This window comes from Carcharhinus amblyrhynchos, chromosome 13, assembly GCF_965287045.1.
Source record: "Carcharhinus amblyrhynchos chromosome 13, sCarAmb.v2.hapA, whole genome shotgun sequence".
In the NCBI taxonomy this organism is placed as follows: domain Eukaryota; kingdom Metazoa; phylum Chordata; class Chondrichthyes; order Carcharhiniformes; family Carcharhinidae; genus Carcharhinus; species Carcharhinus amblyrhynchos.
The window spans coordinates 57,603,694-57,624,126 of NC_137336.1; positions in this window are offsets into that span (position 1 = coordinate 57,603,694).

A 20,433-nucleotide genomic window follows, 5' to 3' on the forward strand; every position below is an offset into this window, starting at 1 on the left:
TTTAGACCATGACTATCACCCTGAGCCATCTACATATTAGTTTAAATTCTCATGAATCCTTCATTGATAGCCGGGGAATTGCGCCAGCCATGACTTAATTGTTAGCATGTTTGCCACTGAGTCAGAAGAGTGTGTGTTCATGTCTCACCCCAGGACTTGTGCACAGAAGTCTAGGCTGACACTCTAGTGCAGTATTGAGGAGTGTTACACTGTCAGAGGTGTCACCTTTCAGATGAGATGTTAAACCAAGACCCCACCGATCCCATGGTAAAAGATTCCATGGTATTATTTTGAAGAATAACAGGGGAGTTATCCTTCTCTCCCTGGTCAATAGTTAGCCCTCAATCAATATCTCAAAAATACCAGATTATCCCCATGCTTTTTGTTGGAGCTTGCTGTGCACATATTGGTTGCCATATTTTCTACATTACAACGGTGATGGCATTCAAAAGTACTAAATTTACTGTATAGCACCTTAAGATGAAAGGCGCTGTTTAAATGCAAGTCTTTCTTTCCCTTTGGCTCTTAGAGAGAGACCAATGAATCCTGCTTGTTAGAGCAGTGTGCGATATACTGCTTTCACTGGCAGGACGGTTAGAAATCAGAGGTCCGAGGGTCTAGATAATTGGGAGCACAAGGAGAAATTTATTTTGTGCAGTGAGTTGTTCCAATCTGGAATGGAGGGTGAAGGAGTCATGTTCAGAAATATCTGGCAAAAGGGATTTGGATAAATAATTGAAAAGAGGGATTGTCAGCTCCACGGGGAAGGAGCAGGGCACAGACACGGCAAACTGTATAATGCTATGCTCCTAAGTGTAGTTGAGCTGAAAATTCTCTTTGTTATTCTCCTGCTATGTTTGTGAATCAAATCAGTTGTTGGTTCAGAATCTAAAGGAATTCCAGTTAACAATGTATATTCACTCTGTGTTTGGAAAAGGGAGACATCAGGGAGTTAGTATGTGAAACCTTCCATGAGCCAGTATACAGCATAAGATTCTCTGTTAAGCTTCCTGTTCTCTGTTATTTACTTAGACATTGGGCAAGGAGAGATGCACTCCAGATTGTAGGGAACATAAGGATGATTACAGGAATTGTCAGTGGTGCTGAAATTCAGGAAATAGTTCACGTAGAAACTTAAAAATACAAAATTAAGCTTATGTCATTGACAGAAGTTTCCTGGTCTTGCCTTTTAAAGTCGTTTCAATAATAAAATAAGTGCAATTGTTATTGGTACATTTTTCAACCATTCTGACACAATATTAATCAGTAAATGCTGGAAAAACAGTGGGCGGGATTTTATGGCCTCGTTCATCCTGAAACTGTAAAATCCCACTCATGGTCAACGGACCTTCCCATTGTCCGCCCCTCGCCTGGTACGGTTCCCGTGGCAGGTGGGATGGTAAAATTCCAGCCGGTAGGTCAGTTAGCATTTGGAAAAGAGAAGTGAGGTTTTGAGTGCATCAGCTTGCCAAGAATTCAACTCCTATCTGTCTCTTCAACCACAGTGACTGACCTGCTGTGTGTTTCCAGCACTTTCTGTTTTTCTTTTAGATTTCCTATATTTGCAAATGTTTTAAAATCTCAGTACTACTTATCCTTTCCTGGGCTTACTTCTAACGATCTTTCTTCTATTGATGCGAAATCCACTTGAGGAAACAGTAACGGATGGAGAGATTTCATCATTTTTTGCAAAGGCACTGATTTAACCTCTAACCTGTGACCACATAGGTTTCCTCTGGGTGTTCTGGTTTCCTCCCACAGTCTGAAAGACATGCAGGTTAGGTGCATTGGCCCTTCTAAATTGTCCTTTAGTGTACTTGAACAAACACTGGAGTGTGGTCATTAGTGATTTTCACAGTAACTTCATTGCAGTGTTAATGTAAGCCTTACTTGTGATGCTAATAATAAACTTAAAGAACTTAAACTTAAAATTCTAGAAATATTTGCTGATTTCTTACACCTGCTGAGATTGGTCACTTCCTCACATTATTGTGAAGAATATACCAGATATTGATAGATTATTCTTAGATAAGTTTGGATTTTTACAAAGAATTGCTGAGAATATACAACACAGGAACAGGTATTTGAGCCCAATGAGTTGGTGTTCCACACAAACCTCTCACTCTATATGCCTCTTATCAGCTTTTTCAGGTTACCTTTTAATCCCTTTTTCTTTCGTGTACTCACCTCCTTTCCTTTTGAAAGAATTTAAGTTATTTACCTCCAGTTTCTCCTGTCTGTTAAGGAGAATCAGATTGCTGGTGCTTGAATCAGCCAGCTCATTGTTACTACGACTCGAAGCTTCCTTCCCACTGAAACTCTTGGTACTGATGCTCCGGTCTGTTTTGATTTTTTCATTGTCTGCTTTTCAATAATGATTTTACAATAAAGTGATTCTTGATGAACTGCCTAAAAAGACAAAAGCGCCCACTGTGAGTTTCCTTTTCTAATTAAAACAATGATCAAGAAATATCAGCATGGATTGCAAGAGAGACCCTGATCTGGGGGTTGGAAAAGGAGAGGAGTAGCCTTTCATCGCACCACCCATGCAAGTCCATTCCATTCACAAACATTGTCTGTAGGGAAGTATTGTAGAAGCTTTTAAATAGGTATGGTCAAGTCACCGTAGTCCCAGATGACCATAGGCTGCTCTCCCGTTTGAGAGCTGACTGCTGGTGATTTAACCTGAGGATCAGAAGACTTCATGAATAACCTCAGGTAGTGGGAATTGAACCCACACTGTTGGTGCTGCTCTGCATAACAAATCAGCCAACTGAGCTAACATACTCCCCTTTTAAATATAAATTTATTGAATGATTAAAGAGCAATTAACAATATAGAAGGCCAGTCTGTGTGTTGAAGACCAATAACGCATTTCCAATGTTATCCTTTTCACATTTTGTAGTAACTGGGGACAGAACTTTTCCAGTGCAGCGGATTGTATCAGCTTGTCGGTGGCATACTAACCTTGTGCTTTGCATTCGCTTAATAAGATTGAGTTGCTCAAAGGTGATGATTTTTTAAATACGTTGCTAACAAATCCATCAACCACTGCACCTGATTGTGTGTAACTCAAATTGGAATCATATCCCAAAATTAGAGCAATCCTCAAAAAATGTTGTCCTGACTACACCCCAAAGATGGCCTGAGTTACAGTCTCAGAACCTGACAACACAGACAGAGACTTTTGGGCTCATTAAGTCTACGCTGGGTATTGGGATCTATTTGGTCCAATGCCAGTCTCCTGGTTACACTTTTTGAAGCAGTTCACAAATTATAAGAATTTATACACTTAATTCCAACAAATTTTCATAATTTAATCACATGTCATGTAGTTAGCTTTTCTAATGTCCCGTACCCTTTTGTGATTTGTGGCCATTTTACTGACCAATGGAAACAATTTATCAGGATTTACCATGTCATAACCCTTTATCTTTCTCTGTCTACTTGTCTGTCTCTATGTCTATCTAGAGACTTGACCATTTATTCTAGGTTGGCACTTTAGTGCAGTACTGATGACATTTGTTGGAGATACCATCTAAATCCCCATCTAAGTCTCGCATGACACAGTCAGAAGAAGAAGTTTCAAGCACGCCCCCCCTGCACAATATTTATCCCTCCAGCAACATCAGATAATCAGGTCATTATCTCATTACTGTTTGTGGGACCTTGCTATGCCAGAGGGGGTGGTAGCACAGTGGCAATGTTACTGGACTAATAATCTAGAGGCCTGCACCAATGAGTACATGTCCCATGAGGGCAGCTAATTAATTAATAAATGTGAAATGAAAAGCTCGTCTCATTAATAATGATCATGAAATCACCAGTCCTCTTAAAAAAAACCATCCAGTTCACTCATGTCTTTCAGTGGAGAAATCTGCCTTTCTTACCATGTCTGGCCTACATGTGACTCCAGACTCTAATACTGTAAATGCTTCAGTTTTTGCACTGGTTTAGCTGGGCTGACATTGTCATATTCGTCATATCATAACTTAACTTATGGCAGCACCATTGTTGACAGAGCTGGCAGTGTTCTGATGCACTTATCAGCCAGCCTGGGCCTGTGGCAGGTGGTGAGAAACACAGAGTGAAGCCTATATAATCTCACCTTCGTCAATCTACCTGCTGCATGTCTGTGTTAGTAAATGTTATTTGTGGAGACAAAGCCCCACCTTCACCTTGAGGGTACCATACATCTGGCAGTACCACTGTGCTAAATGGGATAGATTCAGAGCAGATTTAGCAGCTCAAAATTAGGAATCCATGGGACCCTGTGGGCCATCAGCAGTAGCAGAATTGTATTTGGCAATAATCTGTAACCTCATGGCTAGGAGTATTTCCATTAGCCATGTCTGAAAATGAGGTGTCAACTTGTTGAAATTACATATCGATGATCCATCCAGCTGGTATCTGTTGTCCACATGGATCAACTGATGCAGATATCACTTAGACCATTGATTTGAACAATGAGATGAGCCAGGAGGAGCCAGTGCTTTGAAAGAGGATGCTTCCATATGGTTTTGTTACTGCTGGTCGGTCTTGGTGTTCCACCAATTCCTGTAATCTTGTAAAGAATTCTGTAACTGGCTCCCCAGAATGGCTATTTGCTGTGTTGTACCTGTAGCGCTGCAATATAACAGATGATTTAGGATTCGCTATCAAATCTATCAGTTCATTCACGGATTCTGAATCTGGGGCTGCAGGGTAGGTTAAATTCTTTGATGTTGAAAGCTGGGGTCCCACAAGCAATCAGCGGGATGACTTTTTGCCAGTTGTTTTTTTCTATCTCATTTTCCTAGAAGAAGGAATATTTAACTCATTCAGCACACTAGGGCTAATCCTCCACATGATTCCAATTTTTATGATTCCAATTTTTTGAATAGCAGCATTTTAAAATCTCCCGTTAAGCTTTACCAGGTTCATTGAAAGGTAAGATTATCTAGAACTTTCCTCGTCGCCAATGCAATAATTCAGGAAACTTAACTGGAAAAAATGGTATTTATTGTAAAACACAAAGCCATTACTCAGTGGCGTACTACATTAGTCTCAACTTTCCTTTTTATTTAAAAAATAATCCAAATACATTGCAGTCTAAATACATAATAATTACACAATGATGAATTATTAAGACAACAAGCTGATATAATCACAATATCAACAAAAATATACCTTCCTTAATATAGCAGCAAATAAGCTCCCAATGAAAATGGGGTCCGTTGTCAGTTAAAATATCTGCCACCTTTCAGGTTTTGCCTCCAAGGTTACGCCTTCCGGGGTTATGCCGTCTGGGGTTTCGCTGTCTGGGATTTTGCCTTCTAGGACACACGAGTCCTAACCTGGACAACATTTCTCATACAAGTCCCAAGCAGGACAATAGTCCTGCAGACCCATTCTGGTATCTGCCTTATAAAGGGCTCCAGTGCCGAGTTCCACCTGGGGGCAGGGCATTGACGGTACCAAGGGAACTCATATTGAACGAGCCCCAGACAGAGATCAATTAGAAATTCCCTATGCAGCTCATGGGGGTTATTACAGATATCGCTCAGGCTCAAGTCACGTCATCACGACACCCTTAAATTAGTCAGGTCTCTGCTGACCATTCTAGGATGGTCAAAATTTAAAATTTTTTAACCAGTCTGCGTTTTGAATTGTGCTGTCAGTTTGAAACACAAAGAAACAAGAGAGTTCTTGGCACACTGAAGACAACAAAGAGAGAAGGCTGAAGGATGATCCATCATATTACGACAGCAGATCGACAGGCAAAGCTATATCTATTTCCTCTTACCACCTGGCCATTGGCAGAAGTTTTGAGTTTTTAAAACACCCTTTGGATTTTTCTGTGATCCAATTAATAATCCATGGCAAACTCAAGTTAGGATTAACTCAGAAGTTTATATTTATTTCATATTCAAGAAACTGGGTGAGACGTGTCCTCAATGTCCCATTCCAGCACACACACTTACATGCAGAAGAAGGGGACAGAAAAAAAGACAAGGATACCGAAATGAATATTAGTTCACGTGTGTTCTGGAGCCCAAAACCAAAATCTAATGAAGAATTCTTTCACGTTGGTATTCAAATGGGCAATATGGTGGGACAGTGATTAGCACTGCTACCTCGCAGTGTCAGGGACCTGGGTTCAATTCCAGGCTTGGGTCACTGTCTGTGAAGAGTCTGCATGTTCTTCCCGTGTCTGCGTTGGTTTCCTCTGGGTGCTCCAGTTTCTTCCCACAGTCAAAAAGACATAGTGGTTAGGTGCTTTGACCATGCTAAATTCTTCCAAACAGGCACTGGATTGTGGTGATTAGGGGATTTTCACAGTAACTTCATTGCAGTGTCAATGTAAGCTTACTTGTGACAATAATAAATAAACTTTAAACTCAAGTTCAGTTGGCTGAAGATTGGGATTGTATTATTCATTTTTCAGTTGCTGCTGACACTACAAGAAGAGGTATATGCTGAGACTTTACTGGTTCTGTAGGCAATGGTACAAGATCTTCTGGCAAAGACAGGCTAGGCGAGCAGACGGCTGTTTTGCCTGGATGAACCTGCTTCTCACCAGACTGAATAGTTCTCAGTTCTCAAAGACATATAGGAACTTTAAAATGGTCACTTGAGTCATGTGATCTTACTTCTCCACGATGACTTCGGAAGGGGTGTTTATTTAAGGATCCTGGAGGCATATGCGATGGGTTCCTGTGTCCTATCTATCCAGCGATGTGACAGCACTATAACAACCCCGTATGAGGAAGTGTCACAGGCTAGAATAAGTTCTCTCTTAGGGTCAAAATGGGTCAGTAAATTGGATGACAGTAACTGATGTTTAGCCTTAGAAAAACCCTCTGCCAGTGGCACTTCCCAAAACCATCTATAGATTTTTTCATAGTGGGGCCTTCATGGCAGCCAAATTTGGGATAAATTTTCCATAATAATTGACCAATCTTAGGAAGGATTTAAACTCTGTGATGTTTCTTGGGGACGGTGCCTCCTTGATGCTCTTTACTTAATCATCTACCGGATGTAACCTCTTACCATCCACTCAGCAGCCTGGTATAATAGGTTACTTCAGTCACCTGGAAAATGCATTTCTTCCTTTTCAAACAACCTCCTGCCCTGGAAAATCACTGCAGACTTTGTCTAGGCTAGCCAAGTGTTCCTGTTCTGCAGCCCCTGTGACCAAGACATTATCTAAGTGTGCTGCTACATAGGGTAGCCCTTGAAGGATGTTATTCATAACTCTGGAAGAAAGCACATGCCAATGGGACCCTGAAAGCCAAACAGGTATTCTCAGAAAGTCCTTCATGTGTGTTGATTATCACCTATTTCTGGGAGGATTTGTCCAATTCAAGCTATAGATAGGTGTGGCTCATGTCTAATTTAGAGATTACCTGTTAATTTGGTGTTCAGATTTTCGATCTGGGGCACAGCGTACTTATTGAGTTTGGAGACCCAATTGACTATCAGTTTATAGTCTCTGTAAAGATGAACTGACTTGCCAGGCTTAAGAACAGGAACTACCAGTGCAGTCCATTTTGCAAATTGCTCTTATTTTACCCAAGTTTTCCAGGTGCACTAGTTCAGTTTCTATCTTCTCCAGCGTGGAGAAAGGGACTGGCCTGGTTCTGAAGTATCCAGGTGCAGCATTGGGGTCAACATAGATTTAAGCTTTGGCTCCTCCTATTTTCCCCAGGCCCTCCTGCAAAACTTTAGGATATCTACTGATAACATTGTACAGTCACCCCACGCCTAGCCTGAAGATTTCCAACCAGTTGAGCAGAATCTGCTGGAGCCAATCTCTCCTCATAAGGCTGTGTCCCCTTACAACAATGCGTGGGAGATGAGCTGATTACTGTCTATAAGTCAGTGGGTGCTTCTTATTTGTAAAGGAGCCACTGTGTAGGTGGCTAGCCCTGGCCTTTGTATCTTCCAACCTCAGGAGTTGGATTACTGATAATGGAACTGTGGCTCTCCTGTTCACCTCCATCCTCAATGGATAACCATTCACTAATAAATCCACCGTTATCGGGTTATGTCATTGGTACAATACAATTCAACTGTAGTGTCCCTGCCTCTGGAAGAGGGGATACCTGCATGTTTCACTCAGGTACCAGCCTTGGCTTCCTTCCTGTGCATTTTGCCTGTTCCTGACGCATTGCTGTGGCTGTGACTTTTGAAAGATCTTGCAGTAATCTGTCAACTGGCAACTACACCCTCCTGGAGTATGTTCTTTAATAGTCTTGTCGGCATAGCTGTTCCTTAACTGTCTAGTAGTCACATTAGGGTTCCTATATCAGATTGGGCCCCTTAATACCTGATTGACACAAGCACTCTGCTTTAAGGACTGATTGCATGAGGTGCCTTCCCCTAGTTGGAAGACATTGCTGCTTGATGCTCCATGTAGCTCCTGAACCCCTTTTATTTCATGTTCTCAAGTGACAAGGCAGCATTTTTTTTAAAAGTTCAAATTGAGTTCTGCCAACAGTTTCTTTTGGATGGTTATGCCACATACTGATTTTCCCCATGGCATTTCATTAAGAGGCGGTCCAAATTCACAGTGTTCAGTAAGGTTCTGCAACCCAGCCAAGAATTCAGTGACAGGTTCTCCAGAGGTTTTCCCAGCCGCGTTGAAACAATATCGCTGGAGAATTTCCAGGGGTTCAGGTCATCGTGGTTTTTTTTAAACAGGTTTACCAGTTCATTAAAAGTTTTTGAGTCAGGGACATCGGGATAGGTCAGACTTCTTATCGCACTGAAAGTTGAGGCACTATATACTATTATAGCAATATCATTTTTTCTTTTCTTTTCCTTCTGTTGTCAGCTCAGAAGGTGTAATGCACGTTCTCAGTGTACTGGTGTCATAGGGCACAGGCTTCCCGAAAAGAGACATAACAGTCTTTTCTTAATGTGAAATTCTTGACATTTAGAGCTTGGTCAGAGGGAAAGACAGAGGGAAAAAAAATTCTCCTCGTCGCCAATGTAGTATTTCAGCCAAATGCCAGTTTCCCGTCACCAACACACTTTATTCTGCTCCCATGTGTTATGGCCAGGCAGTCATCACCTGGAGACCTACAACTGCACTCTGAGTAAAGTTACAAGATTAAAACCAGCCCCAATGACTGTTTCCCATTGGATAAGCCTCCGCTCAATCAGTAAGGTAGCTGGTATTCCACAAAGCCTACAGGTAGATCTATTAATGAGTCCTGTAGCCTTTGTGGTCATCATAACATTTGGGAAGCATGTATGCCCACTGTGGGTGGTGAGCCCCCAGCAGAGGGGCTGAGGAAGTGTAGGTTCAATGGATTGGCCATGCTAAATTGCCCCCGAGTGTCAGGGGGACTAGCTAGGCTAAACATGGGTTATGGGGAAAGGGCATGATGGGATTGTGGTCTATACAGACTCAATGGGTCAAATGGCCTCCTTCTTCACTATAGGGATTCTATGACAGGATGGAGTGAGCAGCATGATAGATAAGATGTGAAAGTTTCCCTGATCAATGATATATGTGCCCCACTTACACTTGTGTAAAATCCCTGAAGAGAGAAGCTTTTTGAGTACATGGTGCCATCCATGATTAGATATTGGAGGGAGGTAACTTATCATGATGCAATGGTTAAGAACATTCATCCTTTTCCTGCACTGGATGTGGGTACCAGTCATGCTGATCAGCTCTGCTGTGGCCTTGCAGGCTGGAGAGGTGAGGCAAGTGTGCTTCTTCAAGTCATCCCTGGAGTAAAGGACATCCCTGAGCTGCTGTATTAGGACACAGAACATAGAACACTACAGCACAAACAGGCCCTTCGGCCCACAAGTTGCACCGAACATATCCATATCTACCAGGCCATAGAACTATCTGTAACTCCCAATCCCATTAAATCCCATGCACTCATCCAGAAGTCTTTTAAAAGACCCCAGCGAGTTCGCCTCTACCACCACCGACAGCAGCCGATTCCACTCACTCACCACCCTCTGAGTGAAAAACTTACCCTTAACATCTCCTCTGTACTTGCTCCTCAGCACCTTAAGCCTGTGTCCTCTCGTAGCAACCATTTCAGCCCTGGGAAATAGCCTCCAAGAATCCACCCTATCTATTCCTCTCAACATTTTATAAACCTCTACCAGGTCACCTCTCAACCTTCGTCTCTCCAGGGAGAAGAGACCTAGCTCCCTCAACCTATCTTCATAAGGCATGCCTCCCAATCCAGGTATTCTTAACAAGGCCTGGATGTTGCCTTGGTGGAAGTGGGGTGCAGCTTATTTCTTCTGTTTGGCAGCCATCTCTGTGGGTCTCCTGCAGACAGCCAGGCTCTAGAGACTGAAATGTATGTGCTCAGGTGGAATTTAAATATGGCGGCTGGACCTTTGACCCCAATAGGTAGCGCAGGGTGAACGAATCAGCTCCCGACACACCGTGTGAATCAGAGGTACTCACCTATGCATAATTAATGAGCTCCTGAATGTGGAATTGGGTGCAATTTCCCACCACTCTGGGCAGAAGGAAAATGTGTTGCGGAACCCCAACCGCACTTAGCTTTGAAAGTGGAAAATTTCACCCCTCTAAATTAAACTGGCAAAGAGACACTGGTTAAAACTCGTAAAGATATCAGGAAATTTCTCTTCATATAGAAAATGATCAATGGAATAAACTTCCAGATAAAGTCACAAAGGCAAAAACACTGGAGTCATTTAAGAAATGGTTGGATTTTGCATTGTAGGGAATATTAGGACCTCTCTGGGTGGTGAATTAAGATGAATGCAATGTCCTTCCTCATCTGTAATTATTTTGTAAGGATATGTTTAGGTAATGTTGAGGTTCGGTGAAGAAAACCTCATGCAGGAGGGCATGCCAGCACCAGACACACCTAAAAAATGAAGTGTCAACCTGGTGAAGGTACAACACAGGACTACTTGCGTGCCAAACATCATAAGAAGCAAGTGATAAACAGAGATTAATGATCCCACAATTTACTTGGCAGGGGAGAGTCAATGATCAGGCAGGCTCATCTCCCAGGCTAGGGGCGAGTCAATGAACAGAGAGCCAATGATGATTAACCAAGGCATCGCCTGATGCAATTTTTCAAAGCCTTCTTGGCCTTTTGGCTAAGATGAAGCGACACAGATCAAGCCCAGGGGATGAGGTGCAATGCCTCATTTTGTCAGCTTGGGCCTTGTTTGTCCCTCTTGTGGGGATCATGAATTGAATTTAGTTTGAATTTGGGGAGATTGAAACAAATTTGAAAAGAAAAATAAGCGATTCCACAATTGGCGAATCAGATCTAATCTCTGCAGTCCTGCCACATTCAGCCGTGAGTAGTGGTGGACAATTAAGCAGCTCTCTGGAGGAGAAACTTCTAAAAATCCTCAATGATGGGGGGACCCAGCACTCTAGTACTTTGCAACCATCTTCAGCCAAAAATCCAGAGTGGATGATCCATTTTGGCCTCTTCCGGAGGCATCACAGTGGCTAGTCTTCAGACAATTCAATTCACACCATCTGATATCAGGAAAAGGCTGAAGGCACTGGATGCTGCAAAGGCTATGGGCCCTGACAATGCTCCAGAAGTTACTGCACCCCTGGCCAAACTTATTCCAGTGCAGCTGCTATTCTGGCATCCACCCAGCACTGCCCAGGTATGTCCTGTACACAAGAAACAGTGAAACCAACTCAGCCAATTAAAGCACCAGAAACAGAAAATGCTGGAAAATTTCAGCAGGTCTGACAGCATCTGTGGGGAGAGCCAACATTTCGAGTCCAAATGACCCTTCGTCAGAGCTGGAAAAGAGTAGCACTTTTTCAGGAAAGGCATTCCTAGAAGAGAAGCGGCAGTGAGTTAGACACAAAGATAAAAACCAAAAACTGAGGATGCTGGAATCTGAAACTAAAACGGAAAATGCCAGAAAATCTCCGCAGGTTTGACAGCACCTGTGTGGAGAGAAGAGCTCTGCTGAGATTTTCCAGCATTTTCTGTTTTTGTCTGAAATAAAAATCTGAAACAAAAACAAAAAATGCTGGAAAATCTCAGCAGCGCTCTTCTCTCCACACAGATTCTGTCATACCTGCTGAGATTTTCTGTTTTAATTTTAGATTCCAACATCCGCAGCAATCAGCCAGTTACAGAATTTCTTTTTCTCTCAGTGAGAGTCAAGCTGGTGTGCTGAAAGCAGGTGAAGTTATCTGTGTTCGACTCTGGAAATTCCACTGTAAACTAGAAGTGTTTCCAAAAGAAAATTACAGGTCCTATGTGGTAATTATTTGCTGGATTTGGGTCATGGTGTTAAAATCTATGGGATTGTTATTTTGGGGGATGTGTAATCTCGGATAGATTTGGATTGGTAGAGGGTGTAATTCAAATACACTGTCTGGGTAACCATTAAATGTAGTTACTTGTAAATGTTGTTCTTTACTGTTGCCTTTCTCATTGTATGTTTTAAAGTTTAATAAACATTTTGTTATTTGAATAATTTACAAGACTGATCCCTTTCATCACTCTGATGAACCCAATGCCTGACCACCATCTACAAGACACATGGCAGGAGTGCGGCTCCAACAACATTCAAGAAGCTCAATACCACCCAGCACAAAGCAGCCCATTTGATTGGTATCCCTTCCACAAATATTCACCACAGCTGTGTGTACCACCTACAAGATGCACTGCAGGAACTCACCAAGGGTCCTCAGACAGCCCCTGCCAAACCCACGACCGCTATCACCTGGAAGGACAAGGGCAACAAGGGAACACCACCACTTGCAAGTTCCCCTCCAAGCCACTCACCATCATGACTTGGAAATGCATCATTGTTTCTTCACTGTTGCTTGGTCAAGTTCCACCCTCACTGCATGGTTGGTGTACCTACACCTCAGGGACTGCAGCGTTCAAGATGGCAGCTCACAACCATGTTCTCATGGGCAATTAGAGATGGGCAATAAATGCTGACTTTGCCAGTGAGGCCCACAACCCTTGAATGAATAATTTAAAAAATCTGAACTTTTGTTCTGTTAAAATTTCTAATCCATTCTTTTATTTCTGGATTACGACATGGAGCTGACAAATCTGAGTTATACTGTTGTGCACAAATTTGTTAAGACTCAAAGGAAACTAACTCACCACTGTTCTGTGTGACATCTTGGCAGCAACTAGAATCTAGTTACTGGGGACATTTAGCTTACTTCTGGACTAAAAATAAAAAATAAATTTATGCAAAGTGTCAGATTCTCAGTGATCCATGACCACAGGCACAAGCACATACAAACGCACACATAGACACACATACACACACACACAAATGCGGTCACACACATACAAACACAGACACACGCACACAAATATGGTCACACACACACACACACACAGACACAGGCAGACAGACAGAGACACACAAATACGGACACACACTCAGACACACACACGCACACACAAATACGGACACACACAGACACAGACAGACACACACAAATACGGACACACACTCAGACACACACACACACAAATACAGACACACACTCAGACAGACACACACACACACACACACACACACACAACTACGGACACACATAGACACAGACAGACAGACAGACACACACACAAATACGGACACACACTCAGACACACACACACACACACAAATACGGACACACACTCAGACACACACACACACAAATACGGACACACACTCAGACACACACACACACACACACACACACATACGGACACACACAGACATAGACAGACAGACAGACACACACAAATATGGACACACACTCAGACACACACACACACACACACACACACATACGGACACACACAGACATAGACAGACAGACAGACACACACAAATATGGACACACACTCAGACACACACACACACACACAAATAAGGACACACACACACAAATAAGGACACACACACACACAAATATGGACACACACTCAGACACACACACACACACACAAATAAGGACACACACACAAATAAGGACACACACACACAAATAAGGACACACACACACACAAATACGGACACACACTCAGACACACACACACACACAAATAAGGACACACACACACAAATAAGGACACACACACACACAAATACGGACACACACACACACACACACACACACAGACAGACACACACAAATACGGACACACACTCAGACACACACACACAAATAAGGACACACACACACACACACACACACACACAAATACAAACACACTCAGACACACACACAAATATGGACACACAGACAGACAGACAGACACACACAAATAAGGACACATACTCAGACGCACACACACACACACACACACACACACACACACACACACACACAAATAAAGACACACACACACACACACACACACACACAAATATGGACACACATACACAGACCCAGACACACACACAAATATGGACACACACACACACACACATAGACATAAATATGGACACATAGACACAGACGCACACATACACACAAAAATACGGACACACGCACGCGCAGACAAATAAGGACACACACACACATACACACACACACAAATATGGACACACACACAGACACACACAAATATGGACACACACATAGACACACACAAACACACCCATACGCACACACACAAATGCGGACATACATACAGACACATGTACACAGACACACACTCACACACACCCACACATACACCCTCACACACACACAAGTACAGACATGCGCATGCACACACACAGACAAAGATAGTCCACACAAAGACACACATAGACACGCGCACACTCACACAAATATGGACACATACAGACATGCGCACACACACACACAAATACGGACACACACTCACACAAATACTTACAGAAACACACACAGACACACAAATACGGATACACACAAACCCAAACACACACACATGCACAAACACACATAAATACGGATATGCACAAACACACACAGACACACAAATATGGACACAGACACACACACACACACATTCGGACTCATAAGAACATAAGAACATAAGAACATAAGAAATAGGAGCAGGAGTAGGCCATCTAGCCCTTCGAGCCTGCCCCGCCATTCAATAAGATCATGGCTGATCTGTCGCTGCTCAGTTCCACTTTCCCGCTTTCTCCCCATAACCCTTAATCCCCTCTCTTATCAAAAACCCATCAACCCGCGTCTTAAAAATATTTAGTGAGGCAGCCTCCACCACTTCAACGGGCAGAGAATTCCAGAGATTCACCACCCTTTGAGTGAAGAAGTTCCTCCTCAACTCCGTTCTAAACCGTCCCCCTTTTATCTTGAGGCTGTGCCCCCTAGTCCTACTGTCTTTTTTGAGCGGGAAGAGTCTCTCCACCTGTATCCTATCCATCCCATTCATCATCTTATACGTCTCAATGAGATCTCCCCTCATTCTTCTAAACTCTAACGAGTACAAGCCCAGTTTATTCAGCCTCTCCTCATAGCTCAACCCCCTCAACTCCGGTATCAGCCTAGTAAACCTCCTCTGCACTCCCTCCAAGGCCAAAATATCCTTGCGCAGGTGCGGCACCCAAAACTGCACACTGTACTCCAGCTGCGGCCTCACCAATGCCCTATACAGCCGCAGCAAGACCTCCCTACTTTTATATTCAATCCCCCTCGCTATGAAGGCCAGCATCCCATTTGCCTTCCTGACCACCTGCTGCACCTGCAAGCTGGGTTTTTGCGACTCATGCACAAGGACCCCGAGGTCCCTCTGCACCGTCGCCTGCTGCAGTTTTTCGCCCCGTAAGTAATAGTCCTTCCTACCATTCTTCCTACCAAAGTGGACCACCTCACACTTGCCAACATTAAATTCCATTTGCCAGTTCCTGGCCCATTCGCCCAGCCTATCTAGATCCTTCTGCAGACTCTCCACACCCTCCGCGCAATTTGCCGTTCCACCAATCTTGGTGTCATCAGCAAATTTCGACACCCTACACTCGGTTCCCTCCTCCAGATCATCTATATAAATGGTAAATAGCTGAGGCCCCAGCACCGACCCCTGGGGCACTCCACTAGTCACCATCCGCCAATCCGAATAGCACCCATTGACCCCCACTCTCTGCCTCCTATTTGACAACTCACACACATGCATGTGAATAAACTACAGAGTTCACAGTTTAGAAGAATTATTGATGTTCTAATTGTAGTACTGGTGACCACATTTGTTCCTCTCCTAAAATATGTTGCGATTTCTCCATTTATAAGGAAATGGCTAAACTGTTACTTTTACACAACAGCAACTTTGAGCAATTTCACTTCCCCAATGTGTATAGCACCTGTCAGAACTTTGTAAAGTCCTTTATTATCAATGAAGTGTAGTCACTGTTGTAAGAAATTGTGCTACTAATTTGTGCACAGCAACATTCCAAAAATGGCAATGCAATAATGGCCAGATAATCTGTTGAGTGTCTTAGAAATTCTGCAAATACTCAGCAGGTCAGCCATCATCAGCGGGGTGAGAAAGAGAGTCAACATTTCAGGTCAATGAAATTTTTGTAGTTCTGATGAAAGTTCATTGGCCAGAAAAGAATGGGTTGTAACCTCAGATTCTCAGCATTGCACTGGTGAGTTACCACAAAAGCGTGTTGGAAAATCCTCCTCAGAGCTTCTTTCTAATTAAGATTTGCATTTAGTTGCCCAGGAGTGCAAACATCCCCTGAGCACCAGGAACCCCTGAAGATGTGATGAATATCATAAACTTCAGATGGTTCTGACTGAGTCACATCAAGTTACCCAGAAATAGTAAGAATGAAAGCTACTTTGAACTTCTGGGTAACTATTGTAGAGACCCAGACCACCCTCCTCCATGGATTCTGTAGAAGGGGTTACACAAACCATTAGGATTTTGAAGACTATTAAAACAAAGTAGACAAGTTTAGAACAGGGATCACAGTGTGCCTTATATATAAGGAATCACAAAGTGACTCATGTATATCATATGAAGGTTTTGTTTGCATTGACACATACATAATCATTGGCAGAGAATTTTAAATAAGTATTGTAGATTTAAAATGTTTTTTCAAATGTCTTGTAAGCTTTGACCAAGATGCAGTCTGTCCCAAAGCATAATGGAAAATGAACTAGATAGGCCACATTCCTTGGAAACAATAAGGTGCAGAATGTATTCACTCTTATCAGTAGAAGATTTTGCAGCTGCAAGTGACCAAGGTTTTAAAATGAATAGAGGCATTTAGCTTGTGGCTGCAGTGAATAGACCTATTCAGCTTTTGCTGATAAGGGGTAACTAGTAACCAGAGTAAAATGACTCTCTATCTGTTCCCATGGTTTGCAGGTGGCAAAGGTGACACCTGAGCAGATCCCTGAGTAGAATTGTGTAGATAGGTTGCCAGGCAACGGGGGGAAGAACTTCTAGGTTCAGTTGACCAATGAATTCCTAATTCTGCTAAAAGGTAGAATGCTATTGGCCAAGATAAATAATGTGTATTAATGTAATTGGATCATCTGGTTTGGATGACAGGTTGGGCAGAAGAAATGAACCTTCACAAATGTTTTACACGTGTACTGTAACGTCAGAGAGAAGTTGGAATCCTTTGGCTGTCTCTCTCCCAGTGCGTATTGGTCAAATAAAGAACCTCTTTAATTGCATACTGTCTTTCACGAGTCTTTGTATTAGCTGGATTCAGATTCCCAACAGTTTCCTCCCCCTGGGGTGCCTCCCCTAACATGCCAACTACAGGATTTCCTTCCATCGCCAGAGGGTCTCACCCCCTCCCCCCACCCCCCAGGCCCAACTCACACCCCTGTTGCATCTACAGACCGAACCCAATGTCTGAACATCCCACCCGACCTCTGACCTCTCAGACCTCCAACACTCCTGATCTTTTAATCCAAGACCTACAAACCATCCCCCTCCCTGCCCCTTACTTCAAATCCTATCCACTTCTCTTAGATACTTACATTCTCCCTGGCCTGTCATGAACCTTTACATTTCAATTGACCTTTAAACTCAATGCTTTATGGCAGCTAGTGTTGTAAAAAAGGGGGTGTGTCCTCATTCCCTTCAACTCCACTTTGACGCTGGGCCTCATCTCACCGGCCTGAATTGGAAAGTTAGGTGAGTCAAGCTTGAAATAATATTTGAGGAGGGAAACTGGGCATAGAGTGGCAGTCCAATGCTGTTTGCCACTGCAAGGGCGTTCAGGCCCAAAGCTAACTTTGTTTTGCTCCCTCCAATGCTGCCAGATCTACTGAGTATTTCCAGCATTTTCTCTTTTAGTTTCAGCTTTCAAGTCAGGGATTAAAATGATTTTTGACCAATTTGGCTATCTGGTCAAAAGACTTTGACTGGAATGTTGCGACCATTCACACTACTGGATTTTCCCATCACACTGCAGTGAATTGAGATTTGGCTGGGCACTAAATTCTTCGATTTCGCTGAAGCAGGAGCTTGGTTTGAATGGCTGGTAAGATCACATCCTTTACATCTGGAGCATCAAGCGATGTTAGATTTCTCACAAGGCTTTGAGTTTGTGGTCCACCAACTGTGATTAGTGTCACCTTTTATTTCTTTTTCTGCTGTGATCTCATTTGTTACAAAGAAATAATACAGCCTATCAGTATATTATCGCCAGTTTTCCACCCCTGGGTCAAATGGCCCAATCTTTCCAATTAAAGGTATTTTAACTTGGTGTGTGTAGCTGTCTTTTGTAGCTCAATGCTCACTCTCCTTCCCCTCTAGCTGCGATTTCTCAGTGACTAACAGAAGTTTTTCCTTGTCACCAGTGTAAAACCTTCAAAGGCAACTTGTGGCTTCAATTTATGAAGGGGTTATTACCAACAATATTTATCTATAAGCAAATGATGGTCTACAGAATAGCAATACAGTCTACTCTCTTCTCCTCCCTGTCTCCAATTAAGGTTGTTCCCTGACACGGGACATGCACCCTTGCAGCCAATTGGCTTGGCTTCCCACGCTGCCTCTCCATTGGGGCCCTCGGGGATCACCCTCGTAAAGCTACCACAGGCATCCTCTGAACAATTAAACTGTAAGTTTAAATTTATTGTTTCCCATGAAAATAAAAAACAAAATTTGTTTGTTTGTGCTTTGTTTGTAATACCTTTTGTTACGCTAATGTTGTTTTAGGTTATGTTACTTGTTGCTTAATGTTACTTGTGTTCGTGTTCTTCCATCTTCAGTCTTTACTGCAAAATATTCTATTTTTATGCGTCCTAAATTGTCACTAGGTTCTTCTCTTATTAGCAATGTCAGGAAAGCCAAAAATATAATGAACTAGATCTGTTTCTCGTATGATAGGAAGTTGCATTGCGTCAGCACCCAACAGGGTATTAACCATTGCACAAGTATACTTCTTCCTCATTCTAATTCTTTCCGTAAAACTAATTAAAAGTAATTCAAATCTAGCTATTAGGTACAACTGATAATAAAAACTTTGTATAAATCACTTTGTAGTTAAAGCAGCTTCCTTACTAATACCTTGAGCAATTCCAGGCAGGGAGGAGCCACTCCTTGAATGGGAGACACCTCCACGCCCCCCCCCCCCAAAAAACTGAGTTTCCTGCATGCTGAGTCCCCCATTGAATAAATAATAGCAGCAGTGGGGTGAGAGCTGTAATTGTGCATTAACTGCCCACTTGAAGGTTTCAATTGGTGAGAAGCCTGTTCATTCAATTTAATCCTCCTCTAACGTTCCCCCAAAGGAGGCATTGTATTCTGCCCTGTTTCAATGACTTGTATTTGCTGCAAAAAGAAGTTGAATATATTTCGTAGGATGTGCTTCAATTAAAAGTAGAGATTTGCAATGCTTTTATGAATCGTTTGTAATATTTTTAGGCAGGAGAAGATCTTTGGTGCAAATGTTCTACTTAGTGACAATATTTCTCACAGCGCCATCAGTTACTGCCAAACCTCTGCCACCACTCCCAGTACCATCCATCCCAATTGACCTCTACCTGTCCTTTCAGCTCTTAAATGGTCCAACATTCATTTGTGAACTAAACATACAAAAACTGCCAAACACGCACACACTTTGGGCAATCATTCTTCTCATGATTGTAGGGGATTTCCTTCACTCTTGCCAGGCTCCTTGGTGGTGTACTTAGACAAATATTGTCTAAATGTTAAGGGCAGTCACTCTCATGTTACTGCTGGAATTCACCTCCTGTGTGCATTGGAGTCAAGTGACTCTTGTGGATCCCAAATCTCTGTGAGGTTATTGGTCGATCAATTCTGCTCAATAGCATTGCTGATAACACCTTTCGTCACTTTGATGATGTTTGTGAATACATAAGAAAGTGATTAGCTAGATTGGATTTGTTTTATAGACAGGCTGAGCATTGGCTATTTCCCACATTGTTAGGGAGAAGCCAGTGTTGTTGCTACACTGGAATAACATTGGGGTGAAACTAATTCTGGAGCAAAGGTCTTCAGCACCACA